At 45.0% G+C, this 13389-nt stretch overlaps 1 long non-coding RNA gene across 2 annotated transcripts; it reads right to left on the bottom strand.

Annotated features, from left to right (window-relative positions):
- Positions 1-488: 488 nt before the first annotated feature.
- LOC147663631 (uncharacterized) lies at positions 489-12411 on the bottom strand. Of its 2 annotated transcripts, none has more exons than XR_015305266.1 (4): positions 12191-12411; positions 10459-10545; positions 1599-1658; positions 489-568 (listed from the first exon to the last, which is right to left on the bottom strand). It is a non-coding gene; the product is annotated as an uncharacterized LOC147663631 (long non-coding RNA). The 2 variants fall into 2 exon arrangements; XR_015305265.1 differs by having other exon boundaries at positions 10463-10545; positions 12191-12407.
- Between the last annotated feature and the right edge of the window lie 978 nt (positions 12412-13389).

Consider the following 13389-nt stretch of genomic DNA (forward strand, 5'->3'; position numbering starts at 1 on the left):
TTACCTATGAATACACTTCTGTTTTGTACATGAATATCTAGCCCATAGAAAGATCACAGCAGTCACTAGTTTAAGCAATCAATAAATATTACAGAACACAGCAGACGCGTTGTACAGTTCAGTTGTACATGTACAAGTGTCAATAACAGCAATATATCATTTCACTGTGAACACAAAGTGCAAAGCTGACCTGAGACCAGTTAGGCTTGTAACCTCTGCACTACCCTACACAACTCTCAACGGAGATACTCAGAGGAGGTTCTTAAGATTAAGTTTAGTATTCAAATGTCCTCATTTGAACTTAAGGTTATTATTTTCATCTTTCACATGTATGAAAGATAAAAAAGCGTCTGTAAAGGTACATTCTGCATACAAGACGTGTCCTTATTCGTTCTTTTTAATGCCATTGAGGTAACGTGAACACATATTTTGAATGATCACTCAACTGTGTGTTAGAGGCACTTAAGTGAGAAATTGTTACAGCTTACCATTAACAAATGCATTACCAAAACTAGAGGGCCCATCGAACTTCTGGCAATTGCTTTTCTCTGTCTGGGTCTCCAATAACCTGAAATAGCAGGTCAAAGGAGTTATTAAACACTAAAATATTAAACATAGAAAACACAGAAGAGTTTGCTCCATTATGTCTCCCCCCTAAGACCCCCCCCCCCCCCCCAAGTTTTACAAACCATGTAATTTTTGCAGTTGAAGCACAAAAACAAAATATTAGGAGAGAAGAAAGTAACCCCCACTATAGTTCTACTAAAAGACGCACTATGGAGGGAACGGTCATGCAGTAAGGGGAGCAAGTCAATTTTTGGAGAACTGACCAGGGGGGGGGGGGGGGGGATCAGCTGAAAGGCACACTCTCATCCCCATAAGAGGCCTCCTGGTTAGGTGTTGCAGTGCTTACAAAAAGGTATTAGGTGCAGCTTCCTCATATTCCTAAAGTATGTATGAAGCTCCTAGTATTAATGCCCCCCCCCCCCCGTGTGTGACAAGAGAATGTATGTGGGGTTAGGATGCTAACTATTCCCACCCTGCTACAGTCCTCTCTAGAACCATTTAAAAGTACTGGTTCCAAGCAGACTATGTGGACTCAAGTTTGTCCGAGTGAAATCATCAACAGCCTGCCCCCTCACCCGCATCCTTAGACCTTGCATAGCATGTTGGCCAGCATGCCTGAAGCTGAGAAAGTCTGCTCGATTAAGTCTTCCCTGATGTTCCACAAATAGTAGGTTGTGCTTGAGCATAAGTGAATTGCAGGTCTACTAAAGTTGCACAAATTAGAGACCATTCGCAGGACTAAATATACAGTTTATGTAGAGGACCCCAGAAAAAGCTTCGAAATGAAAACAGACAGGAAAAAACACTGTACGCCACAACACAAAGCACAGCAAGCGTGTAAAGTGGTGTGATGAAAGTATTGCAAGTAGATCGGGACATTTCCTACACCACGGTCTCCGGGAAAGTTACTTGCATGATGTATCGCACAATTCTCTCCCAATAAGACGTATGGCAATATGTACAGCCAATAGTCGGGGTAAATGTGTATATTTTGTTATTCGAACCCGTTGAAACCTCGTTTAAATACATACCAACTGAATGCCATATTGCTGGAACGTCTGAATCTTCATTTGGTGTTTTGCTGCATGAATCTGCAATATCAAATATCCGATTAATTCTTGAGAATATCGTTCAATGTGTTTTAGGTTTCTAAATAACTAGTTATTTACATTATTGCAATGTTTTTCTAAATGATGTATTTGTTCGTCAGTTACTTCACAGAATAAATCCTAGCTACTCCCAGAAAAAGTTTTGTGGACCTGACCCAGAACCTTAATTCAATCATGTAGGACCAGATCCTACTTTTTCATAACCCAGATTTCTCGTAGTGATCTTTACTGAACAACTGTGTGCCACTTCCTTTTATAACAGTTATGGCTAATGTTAACAAGTTTACTCCTTTCAGTTCAAGCTTTATCAAATGTTGTATACCACAATCTATTCAAATGCAAGAAACCACTGTATGTACATTTAAATGAAATGCAAGATCCCACTAAGAACAAATAATCCCATCATCTCTTTAGAAGCTGCTGCAGGATTCCCACAAAAATCTTTCACCTTTTCTGTCGAAATACCTATGGTTGACAGACACAGATGACATTACCCCAACTTTAATGCGGGGGCGCGGATGCAATAAAAGGGGATGATTTGCAGGCTGGTGTATCCAAGGATATTAGTTTACACCATATGCCCCCAAGCATACTGGACTAACTGTACCATGGTTAAATGCTTGCTGACAAATAAATGCACCATGAACTGCTTTATGCGAGTAATGAAGATGATATTGGTTCAATAACATCATTGAGGCGAAAACTTCAGGTGTATTATAGGGTTTAACCTATTTCCAGTAGGATCCATGGCAGGTTTTATTTGCATTACCTGTGACTTCAACCATGCACGTTTTACAGTTGAAGCACCAAACTAAATATTAGGAGGGAAGAAGGTAGACACCAGTATGGTTATACTAAAAGATACAATATGGAGGCAACTTTCATTCAGTAAAGAGAGCAAACCAATAATTTATGCAGCACTGAGTTCGGGGTGATCTGGTAAAATGCAAACCCCAATCCCCAAGACCAGCCTTCCGGTTAGGAGGTGCAGCAATTACAAAAAGTATGTGCTGCTTCCCTAGATTCCCAAAGCATGTATGTAGCTCCTATTATTCACCCCCAAGGTTATGTCAAAAAATGGGGGACACCTGTTCCCTTCCTGCTAAAGTCATCCCTAGAGCAATTTAACAAAACCCGACCTAGAGCCCGGCACCAAGCAGGGACTAAGTGGACTTAAGTGTCTTAAAGTCCAATTATCAGCATGTCCCCTCACCAGAATACTTAGCCCTGTAGCATGTGCTGGCCAGCATGTCTCAAGCTGGGACAATGCAGTAGAGGAGGAGGAAGAGGGTGGTGTCTAAAGGTGATACAGGACTACACCAGAAAAAGGGAGGAGATGGAGGGTAGACTAGGGGGATATTGTGTGGGGGCTGTTAACGAAGATAAGCCAACAAACTATTAAAATGCACCCATCAATCCAACAATGTCACAAAAATTTCCATTTCTGGGGCGAAAGTCAGATAACCGATGTCCCATTGTTCGGGGGTTAAATGCAAGCGTGTAACAGACTTTTAATGAGTTTTATAAAGCACAAAACTAGACCCGATAGAACGGGTATCAGAGCCCTTTACATGAGCACCAGTTTTGTTACATGAGGATACATTAATTTTTGTTCGGCACAGGGAGATTAAGTGACTTGCCCAGAATCACAGGTTTATGAGTCGCTGCCGAGACTAACCCAGTTCCCAAGCTTCAAGGTAGACTGCTCTAGCCGCAAGGCTACATCCTAGTGTTCCTCCCTTCCAGAGTCTGTCCACCATTTTGTTGCTGAGTTAATACTTCCCTCCATTTCATGTAAACCTGGGCGTAGTACTACGCTAGCGGAGCATGTGCAGTTTGCGCTACTACACGAAGCAAAGTGCAAAAACGCATAGCGGGCATTTTTTGCTTGCTCGCGGTCCTCATCAAGTAGGCGACCGCGAGCGAGCAAAACTAACATCCCGGCGAGACAGTTCTCATTCACTATCAGCAACATCAAGTTGCTGATCGCGAGCGTGGAAAATAAACCTCTTGGCGAGATTCTCAACGCGGGGAGGTCCAGTTTCTCATTGAGAATGGTTGCGTATGCTCGTGATGAGAAGCTACCAGTCCACGTTGAGAAATCTGCAGCTAGAGTAAAAATCTACGAGAGGCAGAAAAAGACCGCTTGCACTTTGGAAGATGCCGTTTGCAATGACTGCACAGTGCGGACACGCATCCGGCACTGTGCAATCAGTGCGAACAGCATTTTCCCCACCGCACTATGTAGTTGGCGTAGCGTGCGTAGTGCACTTTGCGTAGCGCTACTACACAAACTACGCCCAGGGTTAATTTCATGCAGTGTATATATGAATTGCATTTGAATTTCTGCTATGCAGTACTGACCAGCAATACGTTAGTGTATTGTACTTCGCTCTCTGGTCTGCATACTCCCATCTGAGGCGATGGTGATGCACAACAACCAATTATAGTGAGATTGGTTGTTTGATGGTTACCTTGGGGGAATCTACAGAACTTTTATATGCAGGCTGAATGTGAACAACATATCAATTAAGGGGTTTTAATTCGCTTTTGCAGTGAATACCAGACCCAGTGATCCTCCTTATTTGTTGAAGCTAATAACCCTGCAGTTGAGGTAACAATTCATTACAGCTTACATAAACAATATGGAATAGGAATTCCAGATAATATTCACATATCTCCGAGCTGGACTATCAGTATATTACATCACACTTTCAACAGGCACACTTCCAATTGAGGCTGCGGCAAAATACAATCACTCCATGGTTAGAGTGAATGTGAATGGTAGTTATTTGGTAACGTCAAAAAAGATGCAACTGGTAAATGAAATACACAGCGATAAAACGTACTGTTCATCGGAATGCAACACTAAAAAAATGTATAGTTATTTTCTTTATCTGACAGCAGAGGAGCTGCACTACAAAGCTGGGGTCCATTTGCACTGATTGAGGTCTGTTGAGCAACAGTAGGGGGCACTACAGGATATGATTTATGGGCCAATCGCAGAATTTCTCGGTGAAGATACAGTCAGTTGCAGAGCAGTCAGATAAGCATTTGGGTGTACTGCTGCCTCTATGATCTTAGTAATTAAGAGTTTACTAGTGAGGGTGCAGGTGGGTCTCAGTAGAGAAAAGGTTCTCTGGGTCAGAAATGAAGTACACAGAGTACAGCTCAGTGGGTGTTATGTTACTGGCATAGGTATAAATTACATTGAATCTTTAAGCATTTTATGTACAGTCGTGAATTGTCCAGCTTAAGTTTGTTAAATTCGTTGTCCAGATGTTTTTGGTGTGCTCATTGCGATGCCCATTTTTAGAGGCACAGCCATGCAAACGCCAAAAACCAGCCTGCCAGACAGGAAGAAACCTAATCTGGCGGACAGCCCAACCATATCATTTGGTGCAGCAGTAGCGTGGCAGCGGTGTACCGTCTGCTCCACCAAAAATCATAACCGGGCCCATAATCTGGTAGGATATGGTCTTTGTTATATAGTGAGAGTGTGGTATCAGGTTGGCACTGGTATACAAGCAAAATTCAGCTTCTGGGACTGTTGAAGATGTGTAGTCAGTGGGAGCCGAGATAAGTAGCACACTGGTATGACAGGTTACAGATTACACTGTGATGTGATGCTCTATGATATGGACTGGGTTAGATAGACAGGGGACATTGAAAGAATGCTACTGTATTTATTGCGTGTGCAGTGGTGGTATAAGTCTGATGTTTATTGATTAAGTACGGCAATAGGAAGGCTACGAATTGTATGGAGTATGTAGGTAGGGATTGGGCCTGTGTGTCATAAACTAGTATCGTCTGTAGGGTGTCAAAGAGTGGGCTAAAATGGTGCTTTATGGAGGAGAAAGTGGAAATAAGGTATTAAGAGGTAGGAGAGCAGTTTTATTCAAGAGATGAGGCAGAATAGGAGAGAAAGCAGTTGGGGGTATGATGCAATTTTAAGAGGATGAGTATAGATGGGTCAGAGTGTAGAGGGCATGGAGATTGACGAGGGAGACAAAGGGGCATTGGTTCTAGGAGACCCGATTGATTATATCAGAGTGTTGCATTTTAGCGAGAGGGATGGGCACTTTGGTTCCCAATTACGGGCACAAGGTATGTTTGAGTGAGCATAAAGGCAAGATGTACAGTGGGTATATAAATCTGTCCCATAGTCATCGGAGATTATTAGGGCAAGAAAAGAATGTAAAATCCTGATAGGAAGGGAGAACAGGAGGTATGATGGAGAAGGAAAGGTAGCATGATTAAGTAAACTGTCGCATAGGGATGCGTTTTGTGTAACTGGCTATTAAAATGTTTTCTATGTGCTTTCAAACCGCCAGGCTTTAAGAGTCTCTCTGACATTGATTGCAAGAGAGAGGGCAGTGATGGAATGGAGTGCCAAAAGACCACAATGATGAAATGGAAGCAGGTATTACCCTTTGACTACATGCGGTTTCTTGAAATGAGTACTGTTGGGCTGTGGTGGTTTGATCTTTAAAAATAAGTAATTTGCCACTGTAAGGTCTGTGGGTGATACACAGGCTTTTGAATGGGATTCTAGGAGCAGGAGCTAAAGTAGTCTTGAGGGATACTGAGCTGTTTTTTTTTAACGTCGATGTTGAACAGTCTGGGCGTGACTTTTGCACTATTTGCCTTCTTGTATGTCTCAAGAGTGAAGAGATGTGCTTGAGTAATGTAGTCAATATAGGCATCTTAAGTCCATGCGGAAATGCCAGGTAGATGAGTAAGCAACAAAGGGTATAGATATGATAAAGTTTGCATTACTCTTAAAAATTGGGTAATAGGGGAATTTATCAGACCAACATTTCTCCAAGTCTTGGAGTGCGATGGAAACCTGCAGCAGAGTGGTAAGATGATAAAACGTTTGCACTACTTTGTGAACTTAAGGCTCTAGAGAGTTCTGGGTACATTTTTAGAGGGAATTCATCACTGGCTTGGAAGGAGGAGAGCATGGTAGGGTGACTAAAGCAGTGCTCTCCTCGCATGGACCACTGTGGCAAATTGAGAGTTCAATTTTGCAGAAGTGCCAATATAGTCTGGAGGCTTTGCTACTCAAGAGTGGATCTGGTCTCAATTTCATTGTCACATGCAATTCACAAAAGAGCAAAGGTGTGAGGATCAGTGTTGGCCTGGATTTATTGGAATATGGCGGTACAGTTGAGCCTGTAGGAACATCACAAGTCACTGGGCTGGCCCAAAGCATAAAGGTGCCATGTCTTGAGCTCTGTTTACAATACAAGATGTGAACAATGCTAGAGCTGAGCCCGTGATCCTCAAAGCATAAAAGTGAGGGAGGGGGAATGATAAATGAACTTGTTGAATGCTGCACATCATCAAGCTGAATCCCTCTCTCATAATTAATGTCTTTTAGGTAATTCTAAGTGGAGACTATTGCAGGTTACACCCAGTATTATAGTAAATCCTACGTGTACCTGATCAAGGTGGAAGTTTGTGGCTCCCTGCAGATTCCAGAACTTTCCATCACAAATGTGAGGAACATGTTTTTGGGACAAAGTGAGATATGCAAGGGATTCTGGACAAAGTGAGATATGCAAGGGATTCTGGGTATTAGAACCTGGTGAGAGCCACACAATTCACCACATCCTGAATTCCCCTGGGTGTCTAGTTTTTCAAAAATATTCAGGTTTGATAGCTTTCCCTAGGTGCCGGCTGAGTTGGAGCTCAAAATCTAGATAGGCACATGGCAACAAACAAAAAAGTCAGTTCTCTAGAAAAATGTAAAGTGTACACGTTAAATCTTAGGTCGTTTTCTGTTGCGGGCACAAGGCCAACCCACACAAGTAAGGCTTCTTTTATCGTGAGACTTAGGAGGAACACAGAATGGTAGCCAAAAATTACTAGGCGTCTTTCTAAGCATTTCTGCCTTCCAAATGTAAACTGTGTAAAGAAGTTTTTGAAAAATGCCCTTTAGTTCACATGCTGGTATATGTATTGTACCCAAAAATTCAGAGATGTACCAATAACCACTCCTTGAAAACTACATATCTTCTTGCTTCCCTTTCAGAAATACATAGGTTTCCTTGATACCTATTTTTCACTCTTTATATTTTACCAAATGAATTGCTGTATACCTGGTACACAATGAAAAACTATTGCAAGGAGCAACTCAGTTATTGGCTCTGGGAACATTGGATCCTTGGCCAACCTACAAACCCCATATATCCCAGCAACAAGAATGTTGTCTACTTTTCAGACATGAATAGCTTTTTGGGCTCCATTACTGTTTTCACACCCATTTCTACTACTAACTGGAAGGAGGCTGAAAGCACAAAATAGCCTATTTTTCCTATGTCCCTGTAAAATCACAAAGATGTATAAAATGTTTGATTTCTGACAAAAGTCTGCCTGTTCCCGAAAGCTGGTAAGATGGTGATTTTAACACCAAAGCCTTTTGATACAATTTGCAGGGGAAAATAACAGATGCTTCTTTCTGCAGCTTTTCCCCCTATTTTCCCCCAAAAATGTAGCTGTGTTTCGACAGATTTCTCTGTCCCCTCCAGGGAAATACACAAACCCTGGGTACCTTTAGAATCCTCAGGATGTTGGAAGAAAAGGCCAAATTCAGTGAGGATACCTTAGTTGGACAAAAAGGTATGGGGGCCTAAGCACGAACTATCCGAAATAGCCACACCAAAAAAAAGGCATGGCAGCTAAACAAGCATCTCTTAGAAAGTTACTTTGTGTTAAAGTTCGATCAATTAGATTTCAGTAAATGCTCAAGGTCATTGAGGCTACCATAGCACCTATTTTTCAGCCAAAGCATGACGGTTGATGACAGCAGCACAACATACACATCATAGTGCTTGCTGTTCTTCTGGTACTGCAATCCAATAAAATAGATGTTTCGAAAATCAAGTTTTAGCAGATTAAGAACTATATACAAATAAAAAAGCAAACATGACCTTTTTAAAATGTCATCCGTGAAGGAAATTGAAATTAAAAGGCCAAAAATGTAGCAGGTATCCTTGTTGGAGGAGGGGGGGGGGGGGGGGGGGGGGGGAGAAAAGAATCTGCGCAAGTACATCAAAATGAACTATATCCCCAACAGAAAAGTACTGGAAAACAATAGCAAAAAGAACAGTAGATTAAAATTTCGTTTAATCACAAATTTGGATTTTTTTTAGTTAAATAAAAAAAGTAATGTGTATATGATGTTCATTTGTTTCTGTATATTCTTTTGCAGTTGAAATCAGAAATTGCGTGAGTGAGTGTTCCTGGACTAGATTAGTGACTCAGTGGGGAGTCAAAGGGGTAAGAACCACTGCGATAGAAGATACGAGCACCCAGTGTCTTGGGCACCAGGGGCCTCATTTATGAGGCGGTGCGTCACTTTTACGTCGCGTCACTTTTTGTGATGCACCAGTTACGTAAAAAATGCGCCTTGTTGCGCCATATTTACAAAGTGACGCATCTAGGTAGATGCGTCACTTTGTAAACCCCTGCGCCAGGTATAATGTATGCATGGGGGGGGGGGGGCGTATTGACACAAGGAAGGGTCGTAGAAGTGACGCAATGAAATCTGAGATTTCACTGCGTCACTTTTAGGACGCCGTTGCGTCAAAATCTTGCCCCTGCCTCACAGCAGGTGTAAGACTGACGGAGGCCCTTTCACATGGGGCTTGCCCCATGTGAAAGGACGCATTGCCGGAGTTGCGTCACTTTTGTGACACCCCAGCAATGCGTCACTTTTGCGCTTACAGATACTTCAGAAATACTGACGCATCTGTAACTCCTTGCGACATGATGCGTCATACATTAAAAATATGACGCATCAGGAATGTCGCAAGGAGTGCGCACTGAGAAGTGACGCATCTCTGCTTTCACGCAGCGATGCGTCATTTCTCATAAATGAGGTCCCAGGTCCTGCGAGGATCGAAACAAATTAACAATAAACCAGTAGGAGGAACAGACCTGCTTTTAGAAGAACTAGTTGCTGCAAGGTAATGGTAGAAAAATGGTATTGCCCCGTGCTAGTAAGTCTCCCACAAGGCAATACACAGGACCCACACAAAACCCACGCTTTATTTTCTATCCCAAATTTAGGGAGTGGTGTTTAAATTTCCCTTGGATGTTTTAATTACAATTATTTTCCACACTACGATACATATTTTGAGCACCTTTGATGGAAGTCACCAATTCTAATGGTGTCACTCGATTTGCAAATTAGCTGAGACAACAATGTTGTCGAACCAATGTGTGTGTAGTGTATAGCATATCACAATTACATCTCCAACAACGTGCGACAATGTTTTGGATAAAAACAATCCAATTTATCAGTACTAATCAGACTTTTGAATCTTCTGCACAAAACGTACCAAGACTGAAAGACTGCAGGGGCACTTTCTGTAGGTCAGGCTAGGCGTGCCTTAGCTGAGCTTTAAATATATTTTGCTGGAATTGTGGCTGCGTTGTAGATCAGAGTTCTCAGACACTGCTGTGTTTGGGTCTCGGTAATGCAAGGGTGTCTAAGGAAAAGTGGAATTGAAAGCAAACCTGGTTCGATAAGCAAAAAGTGGCACACAGGTAAGTAGACTGACATGGAGCAGTCACGGGACTTGTAGCGTGCTTGAGACTGCCACAGGGTTTACAACAATATCCACGTGTCTACCCAGCCAACAACGTGTTCTCGAGCACCACATATGCCCAATTAAACCAGGAGACGCTCAAAGGAACGTGTCACCAAGGAATGTATTATGTCATCGTGTCAAAAACAAATTTAACCACAAAATTAGATGCTCATATTTACCTACACTTTAGAAGTCTTGTGTAAAAACACGAGTTCTAAGTGTGATGCAGAAGGTTGTAGGAGCGCTCACTTAGCAGCATTCGAAATCTGGAGGGAAAGAAAGCGACATGGTTTACACCTATGGGAGGGGTTTTGGTTGCACATTAACGGTCTCGAATAAGCAACTGTAATAATGCAAGGCCCTCTAGCAAGCGAGTCGCGTGGTTGGTGCAAGGTTGCCTTGCCTTTGAAGTTTGTGCGGGAACTGCGACCTAGTACTCTATGACCGAAGAATGGAAAATCTAAGGTTCAAAATCACACACACATCACTCGCTTTTAACACCGTTAAAGTAAAACGTTAAAATGTACACAAGCGTGGCTAGATTGTAGGTGTGAAAATTGCCTTGCCTGTCGCACGCAGGGTAAACAGTATTAATCAACTCTCCAAGGACACGACTAAAAACTTGCCACTGTGCAAACTAAAATTCGTAAGTGTCGGATTTTTTTCTACTTCAAAACACAAGTGTTAGTATAAATAATGCTGAAAGTTAAATAATAAAAATGCTTTACATAATAAAATAAAAATCTGGGACTAGACCGAAAGACGGAGGCGAAAGTTATTCGGCGTGTTCTCACTTATAATTGTTCACTTCCTGGAACGGTTACGAAACCAGGCAAGCCACTTCTAAGAGTAATATAGGAGGGATAAGAAAGCAACAAGCGTTTGAAACGTGGGTTGGAAATGCAGAGGGAATGAGAACCTACAAGCGATAACGACAGGTGCGAGAATTTAGGGCAGAGCGGGAGGGAATTCCCTGGCCGGGCGCTCGAGCACACGCTGCGTGCTCCGCGCTGCTGCCTCGTGGCGCCGCCGCAGTGTGCGCAGCACAGGCCGGGGGAGGGGCCGCGCGCAGCCCTCACACCGGCGGAAAGCGAGCGGGTGGAAGACCACCTGCGGTTTTTTTGTACCTTGACGGTCGGCAGGCCACGGAGACCGGGGCCCACCGCTCGCGATGGGGGGCGCGCAGCGGCAAGCCGTAGGAGGCGACCCTGGTGGCACTGCCCCTCCCCCCTCAAGCACTGCCTGCCTCCTGTTCCTCCAACATGGCGGAGGCCGCGCACCCTGCACTGCCACAATTCCCGCAGTACTAGAGATACCTGGAGCAGCGCGGCTCGCTTCCCAAACAAGGGAAGCTGGGACAGGACGGGCCCCCTCCCGTGTGGAGCGCACCACGGCAGCCCCGCCTCACAAAGCCCCTACACCCTCATGGCCGCCGCGTGCGAGCAGCAACACTGCGCAGCGCCTTTTTAAATCTCCCTCACTGACACCCACAGCAGTAGTGAGGAGGAGGCGCCATGCGCGACAACACGCACCGCGCCTCCACCACCATCAACCGCGCTCGCACCACCTGCACCAGGGCTCCCCATCCATCCACTCGCCGGCAGCAGACTCCACAATCTCACACCGCCAACAACAAAAAAGATAGACACGTGCGCCACAGCGAAGCACACTACAGTGTAAACACACCCTGCGACCTCGTCAAACCAACACGTCGCCTGCGCCAAAAGACCTAGGAGAGCGACCAGCAAGAACAAACGCCTGAAAGAGGCATCACAAAAACATACACACTTTTCCAACCAACACCAACCCCCGCCCCGCGAGAAAGCCCAGGGAGGGAGCGGCGCCCAGGCCGCCGGGGGATGCGGCCCCAACAGGTCTCATGTCAACAACATGCGCCGCGCAGACACTCACCACTCAGCAGCCTCCATCTTCTTCCCGCCCGCGCCCCCTCCCCTTTACTATCAGCGGCCGGGCGGAGGGGGCTGCGGGACGCCGAGCTCGGGGGTAGGGGGCTGCGGGGAGCCTGAGCTACAGCGTCCGGCGAACACAGAAAGGGGGAAATAAACGGGGACTGCTAGTAAAAGGAGCGAAAGTGGCGCCAATGCGGCCTTCATGTGACCATGTGGGTGAATGAAGGGCGTCTCCCGCCTGAACGTAAATATCTACAAGCCCCAACTCCTCATTAGCATAAAAAACAAAGTACTTCCGACCCCGAGAGCAGCCAATCCTAGGCAGGGCTGCATCCGGAGGAGGACCTCCACCCCCGCCCTCGATGGCATACTATACATCGATAACAACATCTCGCAGGCATCATGCCCTCACCGACAGTAACATTCTCAACGGGGCACATCGTGCGCCGGCGGCAACAAAAACAAACCCCCGCCCAGTCCCCCCCCCCATACACTCACTTCAAATAACACTGCTTGACAGGACACAGAATACACCCGCAATGACACCCCCGAGCAGGGCACAGCGTGCACCCACGCACTGAGCACGGCAAGCGCCCACACACAGAAAACAACAGCGCTTACAGAGCGCATCACATAGTCGATGACAACACTCCTCGCAGGGAACAGCATGCACCTACACAGACAAAAAAACATCCACTCTCGGAGGCACGAAGGGGGAGGAGGGCCAGCAGCTCAAGGCTGACTGATGTTTGAAAGGCTGATTGGCAGATGGGAAGGGACGAGTCTTCCTCTTCTTCAACGAAGGAGGGGGATGCTGTCCGGAAACTTGCAGGTTTCCCCCGAATTGCGCGGGATGGATTTCCCAGTTCTAATTGGAGGCCCCATCACCAGCCAAACCTCCTTGTTCTCAGAGAACCGTCAGAATTACAGGGAAAGGGCTAGCGCACATAAACATTTATGCCCTTCCACACAAAGGGGCAAGCCTTGTTGAAACCGTGCTGTGTCGTTACACACGTGCCAGATGTGATCAACACGCTACAAAAGTGAGCCCTTGAAGCTCTCCAGGCAACTACTGGCCCCACACCAGAGGATGCAAAGTACAGAGGGAGGAGTTTGGAAAAGCAATCTTTACTGCAGATGGGATGTACTCCAGTATCGACGTTTATTAATAGGAAGCTATCTCTTACCACACCCCTTCAC

Source organism: Lissotriton vulgaris, unplaced genomic scaffold, assembly GCF_964263255.1.
Source record: "Lissotriton vulgaris unplaced genomic scaffold, aLisVul1.2 SCAFFOLD_1291, whole genome shotgun sequence".
Lineage (NCBI taxonomy): Eukaryota > Metazoa > Chordata > Amphibia > Caudata > Salamandridae > Lissotriton > Lissotriton vulgaris.